The sequence below is a fragment of the Echeneis naucrates genome, chromosome 18 (assembly GCF_900963305.1).
Source record: "Echeneis naucrates chromosome 18, fEcheNa1.1, whole genome shotgun sequence".
Classification (NCBI taxonomy): domain Eukaryota; kingdom Metazoa; phylum Chordata; class Actinopteri; order Carangiformes; family Echeneidae; genus Echeneis; species Echeneis naucrates.
In genome coordinates, this window is record NC_042528.1 from 2,169,481 (window position 1) to 2,193,042 (window position 23,562).

Below are 23,562 nucleotides of genomic sequence, written 5' to 3' on the forward strand. Positions count from 1 at the left end.
TGTGAAGTTGCAAAATATAAATCTCATACAAGATGAGATGATTTTGAAAAGCTGAGGCATTCTGAAGAGAAAATCATCTTTAAAGACGTTCCTCTTTTTTTTTATTATAGTTTGCCTCAGTCTGGAAAAATGATGATTGGCACTTATTTTATTTTATATAAAAATGAAAGGCAGTCATAGCTGCTGCTGCTGCTGCACAGCGACAGAAGCACCCACATTCATCATCCACCTCCACTCAAGGTTATGGAGACGGAGCCAAACCTGCGTCCACATTGCGTGTGCAAGTTACACAACGTTTGAGACTTAAGTTTTGAAATTCAGTTCATTTAACCAAAATATATACATGTATATCAAATATTTCCTCTCAGGGGTCCTGGATGCAGGAAACAATATAAATGTGACTTATCTCTAAAATATATGCCAACAAAAGTAGAAATGCAGATAGATAATGACATGAAATATCTTCTATTTTGGTGACCAAACTGATGAACCTGTAAATGTAACAAATGGGATTATCTTTAGTTTGCCATTAAAAGTATTTTGACCTGCTGTTCACCAAAGTTATTTGTATTTGTCCTAAAAGGAACAGCAATGCGCGTTTAATAATTTTTGCCAAAATGTATCAAAAAGGGATTAAAACACACTAAAATCCACAAATGTGGACCTAATGGAGGCTCCCTGAAGTCTTTAGGAGTCATCGTGCAATCATTGGATGTATCCACCAGATGTCCTCCAGCGAGGCAGACGATGTCGACACTAAAAACACAACACACAGCGTGCTGAACCTTTAAGACACATCTCCAGGGCCCCGTTGGTAACAAGGCTGAAATACACCTGGCTGAAAGTGAGCGTAGTGGCGGTGGAGCAGCTGGCAGCGAGTACCATTCCGCTGATGAAAAGTAATTATGAAGCTCACTGTGGGAGGTGGTCATTGTGCACATCGGATGCTGTCTTTTATTTTTAGGAGGGTTTGTTGAGGCTTTATTATCGATGATGCTGAGGAAGGTTGTCGTGCTTGTTTCTTCATCCAGGTGCTACAATCCCAAACTTTTTTTTTAAATTACAGATATAAAATTTCCCACAGAGCAGACTCTATAACTCTGAATGGGATAAAAAAAAAAAACAGTCTTATTAGCTGACTCTTGACGCTGACTCAGGCTTCCATTCCCCCACACGATCGATGTCTGGGGCCAGAGCTTTGCAGGAAAGCGCCTTGAGTCATCGGGCAGAAGGAGCAGCTGGAAGAGTGCAGAAAGAGGCGAGCTTATGAATGGAAGTGTCAGACGCCGATGAGCAGGAGAAGATTCTGGTCCATGCTGTTGGTGTTTCAGCACAGAGAAACTTTCCCACTTCATTCTCCCAACTGAGGCACGCACAGCTAAAATGGCGCTTGTCAGAAATAATAGTCAGTAATAATTTAGAACACCTGCTGAGACTTACAGAGGGACGATGGACACGCTCCCTGCTGCTTTTGTAAGCAGTGTTAAGGTGTATTTATAGGTGCTAATAAAGCCTGCGATGTCTTCTGTAAATCCAAAACAAAGCCAATTAAAACTTGCCCGGCTGTTTCCTGCAAAGATGAATATTGAATTTTTGCTCTGGATGTAGGTTTTAATTTAGAGGCGGGGGCGGCGTGGGGGTTTAAAGTCATTTGCTGTTTTCCAAAAATATTAGAATGGAGACACAACAGGAGTACAGATATTTGCTTTCTCAATGAGCCAACCTTTTTTAAAATCCCGCCTTGTACATTATTTGACCTGAGGCTATTCTGTTCTGCAGAGAACGTGGTACCATCTGCAGCGCTGTATGTCAGGCACAACAGCAGCTCTAAATCAGCAGGTACAGCGCCGCCACGATTTCGTCTGAAAGGTGAAACTGCCCGCGAGCGCTCGCCGCCAAGCCGCAGTTTAACACGGCTGTGAACCGGCATTAATATTTAAAGGGCTCAGCAGATGAAAATATCAACATCTATAATGAATTACTGTACCATCATGGCGGATAAATGCCTAAAAAGAAAATGGAAAGTCGATGGAGTCGATGTGTAAATATACAAAATACGATTCCTCATAGAGCCTTTTGGTTTGATCATCAGCATCTCGGCCACTAATGAGAGTTTCGTTTTAACAAGGATGTCCTGCCCTTGACTGTTCCACTTCTCTTCCCTCCAATTACTCTGAAAGTGCTTTCTCGCAGCGAGGATCGGAGAGGGGAATTTATCTGAGCACCTGTCACACTGTCCGGGTTGTTAGTGGGGAATTGGCACAAATGCAGCGAACATTAGAGGAAGGTGTAAGTGCATTTCTGCATTCGTCTGCTCGCTGTGCGTACAGTACGTGGATGAAGCCTACAAAATCAATCCAGTATGCATTGTACTGCAAAATGGTGCTTTGGCTCCAGTTGTACACAGGAAGTGGTGCGGCGAGGTCGTTAAAGGTGATGGCGATCCTCCGTGCTCATTGGATCATGTCAGACATTTCTACCAGTCTGGGACGTGGCGCTCATTTCAGGGTACGAGGCGACGATGTCACGCAGCTTATTAGAAAATAAGTACGCTTTAACTCGGGTCCCTTCTTCTTGCTCCGTTTTCTTTTTTATTATTAAAGATGAAGCCGGCGGAGAGAGACAGCACGCATCAGTCGGCTGAAATGAGCCAATTTGAAGTCCAGGCAGATGGACAGAGTCCAGCCAGGAGTTGGCTGATCTGAAACAGTGTTTGTTAGCTCTTCTTCAGAGAGAGCAGCTGCTTAGTTTGTTTCAGGTCAGCACAGACTTTTATGTTTGTAGGGTACCAGATAGTTCCCCATACTTCCAGTCCCACTGACTGATTTGGTTGGTTTCACGGTTCTTTGGTTTTTATTTTGCCCTTTATCAAAACTATACACGTGAAACTTTAGCTGACAGAGTTTTTTTTGTCCAGCTGATCTGTTCATCCATCAAGGCGCTGATTAGGCTGCAGTGCTGCCGTGGAAACAGCGTGTCGCGGCCTCCTCATTGTGCATGCTGTGTGTATTTCTGTGTGTACCGCACAGCGCCTGCAATGTGGAGGTCGAGATGTGCAGCGATGACCTTTTGGCTTCACGGATAAGTCGCACGAAGAAGTATTTCACATGTTCCGACCCGATGAGTACGCATCTTTTTATTTCGAGGTTTCCACAAACGCAGAGAGAGACGGGCGTGCGCCGTACTGACCGACAGCAGAGCATCAGCTGCTTCAAATGACTTTCCCTCCTTCACTCGGTCTGCGGGCCGCTTTTTTTTTTTTTTTTTTTAATTTCAAAAAGCTGCTCATTCTGCTCAGTCTCCTTTCCTAATTACCCCGAATGCCATTCTATTTTATTTTTTTTCTTTCTAATGACGCTGAGTGTTTTACTTCACTAACTGCCAAATCTTTTCATTCCATTTTTTTTTTTTTTTTTTTTTAATTGGTCTAAATTTACCTCTGTTTCCTTGTCGGCCATGTTTGGTTCCACCTGCACAGCCAACCTTGGCCGTTAAATGAGGTGCGTGTTAATTAGTTTAGTGTGGAGTGAACCATTCCCACTTGGGAGTGCTGTTGGGTAATTAGCTTGGGGCTAATCGGTGCAGCCAGGGGGCAGAGCGGAGGCCTGTGTTCGGTTCCAGACGGTTGCTCGTCTCCGGAGGATCCCGCTGTAATGCTGTCAGCGTAGGAAAGACGCACTTGAGTTGGAGCGAGGGAGGAAGTAGAGAGGAGGATTAAAGCTGTGATGGAAATCACACACTTCATAAATGAAGTGTTCCCGTCCAGTTGGCCTTTTGACTCTGAGAGCTCTGAGTACTTAGGAAGGTGAACCTAATCAGGATGATTGGCGCCATCTGAAGAGGGTTGATTTCTGCAATGACTCAGCCAGTCGTGGGTCCCAAAAGCAGGAGGATTTACAGAAGGAAGTGGAACATGTAGGAGGGAAAATGATAATAAGGCTGATAAATGAGTAGGAAGCATCTGTCTTTGAACCAGCACATTTAGAGAAGGAGAGGAATCACTAACAATGCTGCCAGGCTGATTACGTGTCCATCAAAAGCAAACTCCTGTGGAACTAGAACTGTTATGGGTGAATGACGCGGACGGTGTCGGATGCATTTGTCTAAAATTTTAAGATATCCAAAGCTGGAACCTTTTTTTTGCAGAAGTATAAATATAAATGTCCGGCTAAAGCGCTGCTGAAATTTTGCAGGAGCAGCTTTCATCCACCAGCTTTCTTCTCCGAGTCTCAGAGATTTTCAGCGTTGCTCGTTTGAATACAAACAGAAGCAAGGCAGAATAAATAAAGAGAGAAACAGCTCGGGGAGTCACTCACTTACTCATTTTGGCTTAGGGCAACTTGGCCTTGTGTAATAAGCACATGCACAAACGCACATGCGCACACGGACACACACATGCCTCGCCCACACACTGATTGCCTGCAGGCATGAACGTAGACATAAAACGCACATCAAATGGATACACACACACACACAGCAAATGTATTCATTTATTCAGAGAAGGCAGATTCGGGTTGTGCCGGTCCGGCCCACGCTCCATTTGGCACATCTGGATGAGATGTTGGACAGCGCAGTCTTCTTGTGCTAACAGGCCACAGTCGGTATTTCACAGGGGAGGACGCGCCACATTACACACCAGTCCGACACCTATTAGACTCCGTTAGGTCCAACATCTCAAACGAGTTACGCGCCGTGTCGGCTCCGGTTCCAGAGCCTCATCCTTTCACGTTACGGCTCTTATTTAAAGGTGTCGGCACGCTTCGCTGAAGTGTTTGGTACATGCATGAATGGCGCCCTGAAAAAAGTTATTCAAACTTTCTTTCAACAGAAACTCAGTCAACTACACTACGCATCAGACTTTGCTGCCATTGATATGTATAAAAAAAAAAAAAAAAAAAAGACATTTCCACGCTTTCTCAACAATGTAATCTCTATTTTCATTCCTGCAGGCGCAGCTCCGGGCAGCGGAGAAAGAATACAGCGTTTAATTTTTCTTAATTTCTTTTCACTGCGTCCTTAATTTTTCCAATTTTATAGACTCTGCTGAATGTTTCCGGCTCTTTTTCGTTTATTACCTGTTGTTCAAGGCTGCGCGATGGAAATGGAGCCGCTTGGTCCACAACGTTTCCCGTCCTCCTCCCGTCCTCCTCTCCGGTTTGGACGCCACGAATAAATCTGACATGAGCCACAAAAGTGCTTTGGTCCACAAATTCTCACAGTGAAATACCAACGCACCGATCTTGAAGCCAAAGATAAAATCTAAGGGAGGGAAAGCGTGCTCTTTGGTGGTTTATTTGAATATCTGGTTTCTCAGTCATTTGTGTGTTTTTTACGGCGTTGAAGACAGCGAAAGAAGAAAAAGACAGATGTTCCAACCTTAACACTTTTTTTTTTACATTTTATTTCACTCAGCTGTGACAAACTGCTGTTTTCCATGAACGCAGCTCCAGACAGTTATCTTTGCCAGAAGATGACATCTCTTTTCTTAACCCGGCCTGTGAAGCTCTGCGAATCTGTGAATAACAAATAATGACTTTCTGTTTCCATCCACTTCAAAATGAAGGTCTTACATGTTCAGGAAAACTTGGCTGCATCCACAGGCAGCTTAAAGAGTTTATATTGGATCTTTGGATTGACTCTCGACTGTTTTGTCCTTGAAATATCTTTTCAGAAAGTTTGATCATTATTTTTAGGGTTATAATAGACCTGTTATTAATGTCACGATATAATTCATGTGTAGTTCTATAGAGAATACATCAAAGGGAATTTTTCTTCTTTCTTCTCAGGAAATTGTCGGTGGAATCGATGAAAAGACCAAAACTAATAATACGGTCGGCTCTTATTCAGTTCAGTTCATATAACCAATTTCTTCTGTGCTTCTTTTTCTTTGGAAGAAATGTAGTGATTTTTGTATCAAACTTAATCCCTTTATTCACCAAAAGCTTTCTGCAGTAATGGAAAACAACGGATGACTTTTTGGCATCCTATCCAGCCAACCCCGGCCCGTCTTATTGCTTATCACCGAAAGCGTCTCGCTGCAGCGTGTGCCCTGAAGACATAATGCAGCTCGGAGGGCGTGAAGACGACAAGACAAAGCTCTTATCGAGCCAAAACCACCAGCTCCCAGCAGGAAGTGAACGCTTGTGACAAATGCATTTGTTCGTTTTGTTTTGTTTTCTGGAAACAAGAGAAAAAGGTTCAGTAATTCCTGGAACAGCTGTTAGTTTGTAGACAAATGGAAGTAAAGAGTGCTGTTTTCAGTCACATCTGGTTCTTGAGAGTGTTTACATTTGGACGGTTGGCTCAAATCTACAGCGCCTTTGTTATTGTGACAGTGACGTTACACAGAAGATTCATGGGTTTTATTAATATCATGCTGCACTTCCAAGCTAAGTGCGGCATCGCGGCAGGAGCGTCCTGAATCCACAAACTGTCCGGCCTGTCTTTCCTCCGTCTTGTTTTCCTGCTTCAATGTGCCGCTTTGGGAGGCGAGAACTGTCCTTGAGTTGTTCACCTCAGATCTTGTCGCTGACACACGATCACATTCTGGCACAGCAGAAGACTCCATCAGGAATATAAATCAGAGAGGCTGTTTGGAAATGTGGACGGAGGAGAAGAAACTCGCCTGAATGACCTCTGACCCCGGCTCGGATTGGTATTCAGCACCGGGTGTCCTCTGCGACTTATTTATTGCTCCTGTTTCATCATTTTTTCTGTCCCCTCTGTGTTACGGACACTTTCTGTATTTCCTTCACTTCCTGAATGTCTTCTCTGTCTCCCTGTCAGCCGCTCATTAGGTTTGGGAATGCTAATGAAACAGGAACAGGATGGAAAACACCTCTCTCAACTCTCTTCTGCATCTGTCCCTCCTGCTGAGAAATCCGTCATTTGGAAAAGGGGAAAATGGAAAGTCTGCATCTAGCGTTCCTATGAAGTTGTTTTGGAGGTGCAGGTGGCATCAGGAGATATGTTTAACAGCTGAATGAACATTCTTTCCATCCTTTAGCCCTTCTGTTGAGCTTTGTCTTCTGCGTCTCTCCCTTCCCTCTGCCCTTCCTCCCTCCTCCTCCTCATCTCTGCTTCTCTCTCTGACCGTTTCTTTCCTGTGTCTGTGTGGCAATGCATACTGAATGAGTCGAAGACAGACGGTGCGTGGGGTCTCCCCGGAGGAGGATAAAAACACACACAAAGTGCGCACATACAAATGCAGACATATGCCCAAGCAAGAAAACCCTCTGTCTCAGACCACGGGAACGCACAACACGCTCACGCACCCACGCCGAGACACACACTTTGGATGATTTTCCCGCTGATAAATTCTGACAGTGTAATTTTCCCTTATCGGTAATCCGCAGTCACTGAGTCTCAAACAGCTTCTTGAAACACAAGTGAAGCTGCCGGAGGGGTGGGGGCTCAGAGGAGGGGATTAATGGGAATCACAAAGCTGCATGTCCTGCTGGTCCCGCTGCATACACACACTCTTTGGAGGAAGTGTGGCAGAACGCCTCGCCTTTCAACAGTTGGTCTCAATTTCAATCGGTTTAGTATTTTTGGGTTGTTGTTTTTTTTTTTTTTTTTTCCATCTTTGTCTCTCTCCATGAGTCCTTTCATTGCTTCATGCCAAGAATACCCCACCACCACCTCTTCCTGCGCTTTGATTCTGATTAACATTAACTGAACTCAGTGTGTGTTGGTGTGTAATCTCATTCGCCAGCCGCCGAAGCCCCCACGCCGCCGAATGAAGAGTTTACACTCTGCAAAAGATGCAAATATTATCGTTGCATAACAGATGCAGAGTCGTAGTGGTGTAGTTGTGGGTGGATGGATTTCTGTGCAGCACAAGTCTACACATTTAGACTGAACACATCATTAGTGTTCAGCGATGCTCTTGTGATGTGATCAAAAGCTCCGGATCAGCTGCTGAGTGGAGCTCCAAGAACAAGAGTGAACTTTTTTTATCTCAAGGCCTGTTTCAAAGGCTCTAGCTTCCCATAATTCACTGTGAAGTGTGTTTAACAAAGCAACATCTTGGAAAATCAAGGATGCTCAAACTGAGGCTCAGATGCTGTAAAGGATCCTCATGCCTCCTTTCAACCTTTTTAATCGTAGCTGTTTCACGTTTTTTGGTTAGAGCTGCTGACATCTCCAATGAAACGCTGAAAAATAAACATGGAGGCATCGGCAGCCTCGGCTTCAGTTGAATTAACCCCAAACTTCAGTGTTCCTGTTGCTTGTCTGCAGATGTTTTAGTTTCACTGTTCAACAGATTACCCTTTTTTTTTTTTTTTTTTTTTTTGGACTCTCCAGAAGATAGAGAGGCCTGAATGGACCAAACAAACGGAGAGCCAGCCAGAGAAATTTTAGGTGGCGAGATTAATGGCAGCGGAGTGACACAATTGGGAATGGAGCGTGAAGGTGGCGAGGCACAAATAGACTACGGACTGAGATGCAGAATAGACGAAGGGGGGAAGGTGCAGTTGGAGGGGTAAATGATTTAAGGATGTTTTTGAGACCTCACTGCTCTTTCAACTTTCCTCCAAGAAAGAGGGATGACAATGACGGAGAGGAAAGTCCATTTGACTGCACGGATCAGCGGGCAGATAGATGGGGGCGTGCAGTATTAAGACGTAGATATCATGCAGCACAAAGATGTGCTGCGAGCAGCGGTTGAGGAAGCCAAGGCGAGGAGGGAGAATTAATTTCGCACGTCGACCCCCGAGGAGACTAAAGCGAGCGAGTGAAGTCAAAAGAAGAGGAAATCAAAACACAGAGGGCGTAAAAAAGAGAAGAGGGAAATTAATGGTGTGATTGAAGAGGAGGAGAAATGGAAAAACTGAAGAAGATAAACTCAAGAGGGGAATTAATGATCTGCTGGTCTGGACAAAAAAAAAAAATCACCCCAGACAGCAAGTTTTGTTTTTGTTGTTGTTACTGTTGTTGGGTTTTTTTTGTATCGTTCATTCTTGCACGACCTTCCAGGAACGTCTTGTGCTCCCCAACTGGACCCCCCTTTTCAGTTTTTACACAATGACAATGTTTTCCCAGAGTATCCTTTTTGTGCTTGTTGTTGCAGTGGCGTGTTTCATTAAAGTTTAATTGGACTGCGGTCCTTCCTCTTTGTTATTTACAGATAATATGCAGTTGCTTCAGGGAAGAGTTGCCCTCTTCTTCTTCCTCCTCCTCCTCCTCCTCCTCACTTGGATGAGTTCATAGCTGAACTCTTATCTCTTGGAACGATAAGCCACAGCGGATCATCCAGCCCCGTGGTTTTCCAGTCACTTCCTTTAGGAAACCGTGTCATCGTTGTCGACCTTCACAAAAATAGTGTTTGTTTTCATGCTTTGAATGGATTATCCAAACTGAGTCACCCTATTGGATGTTAAAGAAACGGTAATCATGCGGTGAAAAAGGTTTTTGTCAATATCGCTGTAGCGACCAAACGTTTTTGTTTTTTTTAATGGTCTCTGAGGTTTGACTCGTTGGTGTTAAATGAACTCCAGTTTATTTTTCAGGCCCAAAGGTTTCTTTATAGTTTGGGTGTTTTACTTAGAGTCCTTTCACTCTTTTCTCACATATCTGTACATCTTGTCCTCAAACATCTCAGAAAACCTTTGAAATTTCCTTCCAGTCCCAACTTTCATTGCAGCCATTGTCGAAGTGGCAGTATTTCCGATTGTTGACCAGCCGACTTTCTGCATCTAGCACTTGGTTCCAATTTCCTTTTTCTTCCGCCCCTCTTTTTTCCTCTCTTGGATTTCCAATCATTTTATCGGCCAACTTCACTTTCATTCTCTCTGCTGCGCAGATGATGCCGCTGCCTCTCATAAGCGCTCCCGGCTTCATGTTTATGCATGTCGGCGAGTGCAATTCTAGTCGTGTGTACACACAAACACAACGGTGCACACAGCACAGTTAAAAGGTGGAACAAGTCCCAGAGAGAATGTTATCAGCGGCGGTCAAGGCTTCAGTCGGTTGGCACACACTGAGAAGCCGGTTAAAAGAGGTCTGACAGACAGCATTATCAACTTTGGTCAAGGCCTGGCAGCGTGACGTGTCAACACAAACGCACACAGGGCGTCTTACTACTTGTGCAGTTTTGTTTTTTGGTTTTTTTTTTTGCTGTTGTTTTTCTGTTGGACCAACTAAGTGAAGTAATTACACGGCCCATCGTGGTTTTAATTGAGAAATCAGGCAGGAAGAGGAGGCAGATGGGGAGATTCATGAGCTGCTACTGTTAAAAAAAAAAGTGTTTGTCCAACGTGAACACCCATTTCACACCTTTCTCTTGCAATTTGTCAGAAATATTGCAGTACTGTTGCTGTCGTGTGTCCAATCTGCACAAGTCTCAAACAATGTAAATAACTACAACCCAAATAAAATAAGAGCTTCTGTTGACCGGCAGCTCTGAATTATCTGGTGTTTTAAACCATAAAGTCTGAAGAACTAATCCAACAGAAAGAACAACGGCAGCAACAAAAGAACTGAGCCGCACAGTAAAGATAATCTGATAATCTCTTCAGTGTAAATCTGCTGATATTTTGATTTGACAATAAATCCCTGTTGTCATTGGCGCTGTTAACCCCAGAGTCAGATTGTTAGATCCATTTTTATTTGTGAGTGGCAGCCTCCATAAAATTCAAAGCAGCCAAACTAATTATGAATAATCCGACGTGATTCATAAATTAATTTTTCTGTGCACTGACCCGAGACACGCAGTGAAAATCTCCATCTCTCAGAGAGCAAACTGACTCCCAGTCCCAGAGGAGCAGCAGCGACAGTCTGGTTGGTAATTGAAAAACAAAAAACTGAACGTAATCAGAGCGCCTCCCCGCTGAAACCCTGCACGTTGGAAGCATTTTAATTCTGTCGCCAACATCAGTCTGCAGCAATCAACCGCTAGATGCACAAACACGAAAAAGGGGAAAGTAAGCAGCGCGTTCCGAAACTGGTGTTAATTTGAAGGTGAACTCCATGTTAAGCTCATTTTCTTCAGACTCCTGGAGCTGAGAATCACCGTTCCTCTCACGTAGCCGGGTCATCTGTTGTATATCTGCTGATGAAGCCGTCATCGATTTACCCAAAGTGCATCATCTTAATGCTGGTTGTGAAACTGGAGTTGCTTTTTGCTGAGTCATCACCTTTAAATCACAGACTATTGTTTTGGCGAAATGGCTTCAGGAGCTCGGAGCTGATTAGTTGATTGGGGGGGAGAATGGAGGGGGGGCTTCAAACCAGACACCAAGAAAGTCCAATATCGACCTTTTTTTTTTTGCTGGGTAAGCTATTTTTGGACTGAACCTCTCAACAGGTTAACTAATTTGTAAGCATTGATCCTCAGAGAACACAAAAGCACCCCCCCCCCCCCCCCCCCCCACACACACACACACACACATGCATCGCCTTCATGCTTTGCCCTTGAGTATGGAAACTAACGATCGTGCATTGACCATTTAAACGCCATCTTTAAGGAGACAAAGATGGAAGAAGAGCGAGTGTGCAATCAGTAGAGAGCTTCTTCAGTGAAAGTGTTTTCCTTCTGTGCATGTTCAATATTTCTGCAGTGAAAATGCTGATAGGCTTCCACCGTGTGTGTGTGTGTGTGTGTGTGTTGAAGGGGTCCCATCTGTTTCCTGAGGCCCATCTTCCCTCCATCTGATGCTGCAGCCTGTCATTAACCACGTCCCTCCTCTCTCCTCCTCTCCACTTTTCCTGTCTCAGTCTTCTGTGCCGCCGTCTAATCCGTGTTTCTCCCTTAAACGTGGAAAGAAAACTGCGTTTTGTATTTGTGTGTGTGTGTGTATATGTCAGGGAGTGTTTGTGTCTCTGATGCTTTTTCAGAAGTGATTGTGTTCTGCTCATGATGGTAATATAGCTGAATGAATTGGCCAGACTGTCACTAAAGTGTTAGTATGAGATGTGGTTATGCACAAACGCACACTTGCGACGCCCGTGTGGGTTAATGTTTCCCACAGCTCGCTCCGTTACGTCTCCAACGCTGCTGGATTCTTTAGAGTAAGACTGAAGATCTGGACCGTCGGTCCAAAGGAAATATCTCGAGGTAACGACTGGATTGGTGCGCCGTTGAAGAATCGTTTTGAGAGCGAAGCAGCCTTTAGGACTAAAGTTGATGTCTCCCAGATGAACCCTTCACTTTTATCTGCTCCCATGAGTACAATGTTGAGAGAAATAGCTCCAATAGCTATCGGATGTTTCCCAGAGGATGAAACATGAAGCATTCCTGATTCTGACTTTCTGCCTTTTAAGGTCAAAACTGCAAATCATTCGGTTTCCTCTGCAAGATGTTCGGGGTTCCAAATATTCCTGAGCTGACATGCTAAGCTAAGGTACTGAACGTAGGATCATTTTAACCGTCAGCATTGTTGCTGTGAGCACATTAATATTTAGCTGCTTAACCTCACTGAAGGCTGCAATGAGGTTAAAAGTTAGTTTTTATTTTTAACTTCACATGGATGAAACTTTCTCCGATAAACGGATCATACTTGCAAATATCACTGAGCAGGAATAATGTCGGAAGGTGTCACTGATATTTTGAAGCCCTGGGCATATTTAAAAATATAAAATATATCTCTGAAGAAGTAGGAAGCTTGCGTCGCTCAATGGAAAGCATGCAGTGCTTATTGCTGACAGCTGAGTTTTCTGATTGGTTTGAGGCACACTCCACCCCCCCCCCAAAAAAAAAAAAAACAAAAAAAAAAAACACAGCCTTGACCGCCGTAGTTGTAACAGGGGAGCTAATTAGTGAATTACCAAACTTTCTCGGTTTGCTTCTCTCTTCAGGCGTGGTACTCGACTTTAAAAATCTATACAGAGATTTTCTCCATTGCAGAATAATATGAGAGTGACAGAGCAATATATTTTATTCCGACTGTCTGCTGCTGTGGCTTTGACCCTTGCTTTCCTCATTTTGGCAGCTTGTGATGGTGCCGCCCTGTAATAATAGCGTAGGTCCAAAGTGGCCGCTCCGGGGAATCTCAGCCGTACTCCATTATTCGACTTCGCTGTTGTTGCTTTTAATAATTAACTGAGACAGAAAAAGAAAGTGACAGAGGGTGAAAGAGGAAAGAATCAATATCATAGAAGCTGTTTGTTGTTTATAAAATTTTTTGGAAAGACTTTTTGTGTTTTTATGGCTTTACGCCATTTTCAAAAGCTGTGAATGATTTAGTTTCAGCCACACGAGAAGTGCGAACAGTAGAAGGCTGATGTTCCTGATCCCCAGAGGACAAACCCCCAGGGACAACCTTTCCCCACTGGTGCCGCTACGAAGTGACTTTTCTTTCAAGAGAGTTTGCGCGTTAAGTTTCATTCAAATATTAAAATTCCCCTTTTTATCCTCACAATGGACTTTATCCTCTCATATCGGACTGCTGACATCCATCCAAGACATTTATTTTTATGTTTGTGGATATGAATGTGTAAAAGTTTACTGAGAGCAGCTATAGTAGCATTTAATAGACTCTGCAAATTATTATTGAGTCTCAGGGAGGATAAACATTTAGACAATAAAGGTTATTAAGCTATCAACGCTGAAATTGGTCTTTATTTAGATGTGAAGTGATGTTTAAATAAAGTACGTGTTGTTTTAAAGACACACACTTTATGGTGTCGCATTAAAGGCTGACCGGACTAAAAGGCACTTTGTATCAAGAGACAAAGTTTTTGAGGCAGGCTGTCATGATGTGATGTGATGGCTTATTCCCTCTCCGACAACTCTTCCTCTGAGTGTCAGGTGATTGACAGTAAGTGGAGCGTAAAAAAATAAAAAAAAAAACAGCACACTCCTTTCAAAAAATACAAAGCAAAACACAACATTCAATTTAGGGGATAATGAAGTAACAATAAAACCAGCACTTTGACAAAAACAGTGATGGATTACCTCAGCTGGAGGAGGCTGTTTATTACACCGAAGGGGAAACGCTTCATGGCGGACGGCTGCTTCCCACAAACAAAACGTCACCCAATAACCAAAATCAGTGTTTTAACCTCAAAACATGCTGTTGTCCTGTTGGTCCAGTCTGCTTCTGTAAAATGTAAAAAATGAAGCCTTAAATACAAATAAATCGATCGTCACTTAGAAACGCTTTACACAAAGCAAAAGCTCTTTTATCTTTAAACTCAAACTGTCTGATGTATTTCATAAGTTCCCAGCAGCATGTCGGAGATGGCATTACTAAAGACAAACCTAGTTGGAGAACTGTCATTTAGTTTTTAGTATTCCAAAAGGCCTGCGTTGTTGAGCTGCGTGTTAGTATTTGTATGAAGACACAGGATAACAAATATTAGCATGTTAGCACGTGCGGTACCCGTGGACACAGATTTTAAAAACGTCTTTGTTTCTGTTTCAGGCTGAAAAGCACAAATCCCGGTCTGAAGGAAGTGTGTTCGACAGGTACATGACGCCGATGACAGACTGAGGCGGCTCATCCACGAAAGATCAAGTCAGCTTTTGGGCAGCGGCGAGCTCACAAGGATGTCTGTGATCCTTTTGGGGGTAAGACTAGATTTCCTTGTTACTGATCTCCGCGGCAAGCGCGCGAATAAAACACAGAGTACGAAGAGTCAAGTGTCGTTCCTGTTACACAGCTCAGAGATGTTCAGACAGCAAACATCAGCATCCAGCGTTTAGTGGCACCATCTTCCCCCCGAGCAGGAAAACTCCCACACGAGGCCACAAAACACACACAGGGAGATGCACAGTATGTACAATACCACACACACACACACACAGTTCCTAATTATCCCCCTCCAGTGGATGGCTGATTTCCCCTCTCTTCCTCCGTCTTTTTCCGCTCTGTCTCCTCTCGGTCTCCCACAGCATCCGATGGTGTCTATTTAAAGGGATCACCCCCCCCCACACACACACACACACACACACACACACGGTCACACTCTATCTCCTTCTCTCCTCTCTCGCTTTGTTTGCCTGTCACGCAGCATCTGACTGAGTTTGACAACTTTGCCTAAATTAGCTCGCTTGTTCATGCTGGTTAGCAAATTGGTGGTATTTCGAGGTTTTGTGGGAGAATACGGGAGAACGGCGCATTTCCTGAAGGTTTGTGTATTCGCTGAACACGTCAGACTCACAACATCATGTCAGTACTTAAGCCTTTTTGTTTCTGTGAACTCCTTCTTTAAAGGTCAGGAAGGCTTGTAATATGCGTGTCATTTACAGAGCTGCTAAAGAAATGTTGGAGTGTCGGCTGGTGTAACGTTGTAGAGGCAGAAAGGGTCAGGGTTCATTCTGTGTCCTTTACAAAGACAAACTGTGATTTTTCGGGTCAAACGCGTTCATCCAAACTGTCCAAAAATATAAATGAAATCTGCAAAATGTGGACGGATTTGAAATGTAGCTGTGTGAAATAGAAAATGGGCTTCTTATGGTGAAATCAGTTCAAGTACTGCACTGATTAAGTTTGAAAGCTTCATCTTTGGACCGAATCAACAGATTGGGTTGATTTCATCCCACTTAGCTGCTGCTGGTTTGTTCTTCTGTAGTTGAGGAGCGCTGAAATGAGGAATGTTTGAGTTTCTGATCACTCATATCAGGGATCCTGAAAACCACGGTGGACCAGAGACGGAGTTTAAAGTATGTGTTGAATCATTTCTGTTTGTGTTTTAATCAGCATCGCCCTCACTTCAGACCTCCGGTTCTCTATCTCGGCCTAATGTGGCCTGATAGTTTTTCTGGGAGTTGTGTTTTGGTTCTTGAATAAATCGTCTGTTTATATCTCAAACTGCAAACTTCACCCAAAAACTGCGTCCTTGTGTTTTCCAGGCTCTCGACCTCAGAGAGGTTATTTTAAGACTGTACAGCCAGTCATGGTTCAGATTGGAACTTCTCTCTCCACCTTTTGCTGCCTCTCTGGCGCTCACGTGTTGATGAGACATGACACACGGGTCCATTCGGCTGTGATGACGATGCCCTCGTACTGAAGCAAAGTGCTCGCGTACAGACGCACACATGTCTTCTCTCGGGGACAGAAAGGTCACATCTCTTAAGCTAATTAGTCTCTGCAGCCCTCCGGTGTGGAGGAGCTTTCCTTTCCTCGTCTCGCTCCTTTGCCACCAGAACGTGAAGGTCGGATAACCACTCTTACCATTTTATTGCATGTGTTTATGTCGGACATACGGATTCTCTGTTGCTGCCACCTTAAAGTCTTCATCACTCTTACATCTTTTATTGTTTAAATATTAACAGAGTCACATCTGCCCTCCCTTAAAACTGAATTACTGTCATTTGTAATTTTTTTTCTTCCCGTCACTTTCTTTCTTTCTCTGTGTGCAGTTGTCATCCACGCGGTGCTAAAGTGAGAGCATTACGCTCATCAGGAAGCCGATTCACTCCTCTTCACCTTCTCTGCTTGATTATGGTTTACAGCACTTGAGATAGTCATTTTCTATAAATTGTGCCAACAGCATCTAATGCAGCGACTTTTGCTGCCCCGTACCGTCTGCAGAACGCCAGCGAGGGCAAAGATCAGAAACGTCTCCTGAATGTGTGTGTGCAGTCAGACTGAAAGCGTCGCTCTCAGTAGTTAACACACGCTGTCTGAGGACGAAGGCGTCACGACATGACTCTCCTTCAGCCTGTAGTACTGTGCAGTGGTCTGATCAAAAAGCGCAGTAACAATATAACCATCCTAAAATCCTCGCTGATTTATTCATTTATTTATTTTAATATTTCCAGAAAGCTCACGTTGTGACATTTCGTAACAGAAACCTGTGGAGGTTTATTGATCATCGGACAGTGAGATCTGATCCTTTACTGTCCTCTGCCGCCTCGCCTTTGCTTTCTGTGATGACGCCCTGCTCAGCCGTTTCCACGCTGTTGATATATTTATGAAACTCACTCCAGCACCAGTCTAAAAGTGAGCTTTACTCTTCTGCTAAAACCTGAACCCAACAAGTTGTCCCGTGAACAGAAACTAGTGCTAACTCACCATGACAGATCCCCTCATTTAAAAACAGTGACAGCCCTGTGTGGTTTTCTTCCAACCTGACAAAACCAACCAATCATTGTCAGCGTTGCAAAGAAATGTCGCCATGACTCGGTCCGTCTGTCAAATTACAGTTTCCTGTATGCGTCAAATGCTGCTAACGAAGCAAACTGCCATCCTCCCTGTATGTAGGTCAGCTTTCTTGGCATGCCATCATAATTTTGGGGTCAGTCAAACTCATGTAATAGCAGCTATTATTTGCAATTTCAAGAAAAACCATCCACCTTTGCCTTCAGTGTGCATGTGGCTGTACAGAACCGGCACTCATTCTGGTTCATTTCTCCGTGGACATGACAGGACGGGCTCTATTTTTAATGTGGAGGCTACTTCTGTAGAGTATTGTGGGCATAATTTGCGCGTTTGTTTTCAGGGAGTGACTGACAAATTTCAGGAAGGTCACAAGTGTGTCCAATCCCAACTAATTATGAAATGTCTTTCAGCGAAGTGTTGAACCTCCCTCACACTTTTGGATGTGAAGCTGAAATAAAAAAATAAATGAAGTCTCTATGGATCCTCATACCTTCATTTTGATAAGTAGTAAACACAAAAATAATGCCTATCTGCATTGAAGACAGGCTGTCTGTCAAACGCTGTCTGGCTCTATAATGACATGCTAATAAGGAGCTAACAGCAGACAAAAAGGCTAACAAGCTTTGCAATTAAAACGGCAGAGAACTCGTCTCCCGCCTTTCGCTCCGGCTTCTCTTCCGCTCCCTCCCGGGTGGGCGGCGGCTGTTCTGTCAGCTTAGCTTGTCTGAAGTTGTTGGGTTTTTTTTTTTTTTTTCGTTTTTTTGTTTGTTTGTTTGTTTGTTGTGTTTTGGGGTTTTTTGTTTCTGATGAAGTCAGGCGCATCAAGAAAATGTCAGCGAGGAAGGGTGTTAGTGCGGATGAGGAGGAGCGAGTGCTTTTGTTTCATCTCCAATCATGTTCCTGTTTAAAAGTGGAGGCCTGTGTCAGAATGCTGAGTGTAGCTGTGTCCAGGACTGCCCACACACACACACACACACACACACACACACAGTACACTTCCACTGGGCTGACACACACAAAGCTTCGCACAACATCCTCCTACTGTTTCCACTTTCTTTCGCTCCTCAAAGTTTTTTTTTGTGTGTGTGTGTGTTAATGCAAAAGGACGGGGGCTCTAAAATATTCAAAATCGAGCAGGGAGGGAACGACAGAGGATGAGAGATGACATTAGCATAAATTATCGAACATATCTCCCCCGTTGACTGCGTAATTGATGCGAAGAGAGAGATAACTACTGAACAGCCCTCATTAAATATGGACATGAAGCCCACAGAGTGTGTGTGTGTGTGTGTGTGTGTGGGTGGGTGGGTGGTCAAAGCCGGCCGATGGTGATGGCAGCAAAGCCATGCTGAAGTCTTTGTCTTCTGTGTGTCATCTGCAGCTTTCCTCTGAACTCAAACACACTCACTATCACTGTCTTTAGTGTGTATGAGCAGCTCCTGGAAGACAAAACGCACACAAACGCACAACGCCTCTGAGTAATGTCCACAGCTTTATGAGCTCATCTTTAATCTTGCAGGTCTTTGTCGAGCTTTTGGCTCAAAATGACTCAGCTGAGGGGAAAAACAGTCCGAACTGTCAGACGGAGATTTACGGCCGCACAAAAACTCCTAATCTGTAGCAGCAGCATAAGAGATCCATTTTAATGTTTCCAAAACAAAGTCCTGAAAAATGTCTCACGTAAAAGTTGCTGAATTGAATCCAAAGAGAACCTCAGAGCAGAGAAATCTTTTCCTGGGACTGTGAATTTCGTTCCAGCCTCAGGAAGGAGTCTCTTCTGCAGCTGTTCATGTGACGGCAAACACAAAATCCTGGTTTCCTACAATAATTTGCTTTTGTCAGGGTCAAAATGTAAATAGCGACGATTGTTGTTGGAGGATAAGAATAGAAATTCTGATTACTTTCATATATTAGCCACTAAATTATTTAAGTTTAGCCAAAGAGAAGAATTAAAGATTTAAACATCAATTATTTGATACTGGACTTTTTTTTCCCCATAAGTGAAACAGTTTTTAACTGTTTTGAATCAAACAAATCCTTCCACATCCACATCAGCAATTATATTTAAGCACTGCACCATCTGGAAGATTTAAACGTGCTGAAAGGTAGGTTAGATTGTTAGGATTAGGTTCAGGGTTTGCTGGAGTTCACCTGTTTGGATCCACTCATGCTGTCATGTCTTTTCCAGATGTAGTGCTGTCTTTTTCTTTTTTCTTTTCTGTCATCAACCGAAGCAGTGGAAATGAAAAATTACAACCTGGGCGGAAGCCAAGTCTGTCCTCCCGCTGGAGGAACATTATGCATGTGTGCCTGACATGATAACATTGTCTGTACTGTTCTCGTATTGTTGGCAAGAACACCGGTGGGCAAGTCTGAAAGCAGACCTCCAGAGTTGGAGGAGGGAGGAGGAGGGGGGGCAAACAAGCTCAGATTTGGTAGAAGGAGTCAGGTTTGAAATCACAGAACAGTCATCGCCCCCGAGAACACACAGAAATGTAATTCCTTAAGAGCGTTCCTGATGTATGACATTCTTGAGACAACATGAAGTCACTGTGTCCTCGGATTTTGACCTTTGACCCCTCCCCCCACCACAAAATCGAATCAGCGTGTCCTTGAGTCAAAGTGACCTTGACCTTCTGACCTCCAAAAGTTTAATGATTTGCCAACACAGGTATCTAAAAAAAATGATCCAGATAATGAGAATTATGGAGAATGTGGCCAACTAAGTGCAGTTTTCTTCATCTTATCTGCTTTTAGTCAGCCGTTAAACAGTGAGCTCATAAAGTTATTCTTCCCCGTCGCCTTGCTTCTCCTCAACGCCGTTAAACTCCGCGTCAGCAGGACAATCGAGGGCCACCTACACGCCAGGCGTCGAGATCGAAGGCCACAATTATTGTCGTGGCCGTCGGCTCACGGCTCACTTTGTGGCACCTGCTGCCCTTAAGATGACGGAGGAGACGGAGGACGGAGGAGTTTTGGGTGACAGCTAAACTTTGTAAATTGCTGGTCTGATTCATCGTCGTGAACTTCAAGTTAATTTGTCAAAGGTGAGAATAGAAAAAACAGAAGTCTGTGAGGAGAAAGGGCAGGTAAGAAGAGTTGAAACGCTGTAGAGCGATGATTTCTATATTTCTAATCCCCAGCGGCCACGTTTCCAGTTCTGCTGAAGAGTGCAGCTCATCTGTGATCACATCCTCTATGGCTGAACATAAACTGTGTTTATTCCCACGTGCTGTTAATTCCATTCTTCGAATAAGGACAAAAATTTCTGTAGAGATGGATGAAAATGGGGAGGAGGAGCGGAGGTGGCGCTGGTTTGAATCGAGCTGATTGGTTTAACCAGCTTTTTTAAACGACAAGTTTGAAATAGAGATTTTGAAAAAAAAAAGAAGAAAATGATACTCGGGGGTACGACGACCCCTTTTTTGAAGGACACTGACTGCACTTGGATTACGTTAGTACTTCCTTTGTCCCGTCGCTTTGCTTTTGTCTGCCGACTTTCCTCTCATCCACCCTCCCCTTTCAATCATTCTTCACATTCTAAAAACAAATTTCCAAAGCACAGTGGACTCTTTGGATTCAACTGTCACAACCTGTTTTTGGGAATCCAAAACGCGCCTCTGCAATATAACTGAAGGGGGAAAAAAAAAAAAAAGAGACGACAACGCAAGTCCTTCAAGTGAACAAAGCCTTGAGGCATTATTCATTGTTTTGGGAGAGGCAGGCTGAACGTTTGAATGAGCTGCAGTGATTTTCCATTGTCGTGCTTAAAGCCGGCCTCAGCTATTTAAGGCAGATCTTTCCTTAAACCCCATCTCACGTCGCTCACCTCCATCATTCCTCGTGTGCTCGTCTGGTTGGGAAACGTGAGCGGCTGATGGACGGACGGGAGCAGACATGGGCGTGTGGCAGACAGGAAGGCCCTCGTCCTCGCTAATGGCCGCCTCAGGAAGCTGCTCCATAATGAATGGCTTTATTGCGCAGTCGTCCCAGCGTGCCATCCATTTGACTCCTGTGTGTGTGTGTGTGTGTGTGCGTGCGGTATGGACATTAGACCGCCGCCACCCCATCGGACTCCTCCTTGCTCTTCATTCTGAAGGGAGGGGGTCACCTTTAGCTTCTGTGTGCGTCACACAGATAACTCATATCTGACTTGGACACATTCTTGGCGACATCGGACACATCTTGTGGATATCGAGGCCGACGGTCTTTCCTGGAAGTTTATTCCGTTATGAAGAAACCATTTTCACAAAAAGTGTCCTCTGGCCAGAACAATTCTTTTTCATTTTCAACCTTTTTGAGTGCAGAAAAATTCAGCAGCTGTTTGTCCCACTAGGACAGAAAAAAAAGTAGATTTTCTCATTATTTCCAACAGAATGGTGAATAGATGTAGCTCGGCACTAGATGAGCTAATTGCTAAAGGCTTTGCATTTAATCTTATTAAACATACACTAGATCCGAATTAAGCCTACAGTATATCCAGACCAATTTATTAAAGGGCCCCAAGTTGGGGATTAAATCATACATTAACATATTTTAATACTCGGCTTGTGTGTAGCAGAATATCGTCTTAATAAGCCCCACAGCTAAAAGCAGCTACGAGTGAAGCATCATTAACTTATTGGGACACAAAATTTTGTAAACAATCTGAAATAAAGGTCCATTTATTACCTGCTGGGTTTCATAACGCACTCTTTACTCTTTTGAAATCAAAACAGATATTTTGTCAGGAGACCTGGAAATAAGGGAGACCTGGCGACAGATTTTCAGATTAAAGCGTTGTCATAGATCATCTGTTTTTTTTGTTTTTTTTTTAAGTGAACGCCACGCTGAAGAAAAATTTTAAACCTTCGTTCTATCAGATGACCATCAAGTGGCGACTCCTTCAAGTTGAAGTCTATTTGATTTATGAGATGTAGTCTCTATTTGCAAGCCTTCGTCAATCTAACACGAATCCTTTTTTAAATTTTAATAACAGTTTAGTCTCATGCATCGTGTTTCGTGGAGGTCTTTTGGACATTTGCAGGGTTGGCAGACTTAATTAATTAATAATTAATTAATAAAGTGTCCGAGCTGACTGATTTATTGCTTTACCAAGATGGCAAAATAAATTTTTTTATCAACTTAATTTGGTTGAATAATTACCAATATCATTTAATTTGTAATCCTCAGTTTAATTACAGTAGTGTGCGTTTGTATTTGTGTATGAATTAATCTCACTGAGCTCCATCGCGGTCAATTTGCTATCGACTAACCTCGGGCAAACACACATAATTGATTTATCTCCATTCCTTAATCACTACAGCAAACACTCTCTCACTTTTCCTTCCTCATTCACCACCATTACTTTAAAATGTCACGGAGCTCCTCAAACGAATGATGACAATAATAATAATTAGCAAAACGTTAAAGTTCAGTTTGACAAATCTTCTTCCTCATGTGTATTCAAATAAAACTGGTCTTCATGGATGGTAATGGATATTGAGATTCTTTGTCATTTGCAAACTTGGCTGACCTTCCCCACTCCCCTCGTCCCATCTCATCTCCTCCGCAAGTCTAGAGGAAGATGGGTGGCTTTAAATATTGATGGCTACTGTTTCAGACTTTCTCAACTGGCCATAAACTGTGCTGCTGGGATGGCTTATAAGCACACAAGAGGAGCTGGAATCTTAAACGAGAAAACACACAAATGTACTCTGTCTGCAGGCACACATACCCATAAAAACAGTACACACACACTCTAAGGTTAGAGTGACAGCGCCTCAGGGGATTGAAAGGCCTCCACCAAAACCCTGCTGTGTATTTTATTTCACAGCATATTACCCCCTACTCCTATGTGTGTGTGTGTGTGTGTCTTTTTGTGTATCTTTGTGTGAGCGGCCACAAATGTAAACACCGGTCCGTATGTTTTCAGCATACGCCTTCCTCCTGTGATCGAGGTGAATTAAGAGACAAACAAACGCCTCAGCAGACCGGCCGCAGATGTACGTTTCCTGCTCACACACGAGTCCGCCCCACGCCTTGCGTTGGCTGGACGCCGTCCCGTCGTGCCAATTAAGGCCAATTAACTCGAAAGCTGCCAGGACGCAGACGGAGCGGGGCTCAGAAATAAAGCAGATCTGAGTGACGATGAAATTCATGCAAACAAGAGAAACAGAGCTGACTGACATCAAGTTTAACTCATTGCGTTTGCATTATTAATTGACTTGGAAGTTGTGTTGTGTCGAAGAGAAGTGGAAAAAGTTTTTAGGACGCAAAAAGCTGCAATATTTCGGGTATCGGTATGAAAGGAAGAAGATGAGTGAGGACTTTTGAAAGAAAGAAATGAATGAACAGATCCTGAAAGGTTTATGAAATGCAAATTCGATGACAAATTGTATCATGTGTCTTTCCAGCCACCTCGGCTTCACAGCATTGTGTATCAACATCGTAATAACACCGTTCAGCGCCGTCGCACTTTCTCACTGCCTGATAAGTCAACTCAGCAACCGGTATTCTTCAGCTCGATAGCAGT

The 23,562-nt window shown here is 43.6% G+C and overlaps 1 protein-coding gene across 6 annotated transcripts in view; it reads left to right on the plus strand.

Annotated features, from left to right (window-relative positions):
• The window catches only part of htr2cl1 (5-hydroxytryptamine (serotonin) receptor 2C, G protein-coupled-like 1), a 122,644-nt gene that overhangs the window by 72,147 nt on the left and 26,935 nt on the right, over window positions 1-23,562 (plus strand). For 4 of the 6 annotated variants that reach the window (XM_029526754.1, XM_029526757.1, XM_029526755.1 and 1 more), the window contains 2 exons: window positions 14,367-14,512; window positions 14,605-14,717. The gene's annotated coding sequence lies outside the window, so the exon portion shown is untranslated. The remainder of the gene's footprint in view (window positions 1-14,366; window positions 14,513-14,604; window positions 14,718-23,562) is intronic. The other 2 variants (XM_029526756.1, XM_029526758.1) reach the window with 1 other exon arrangement.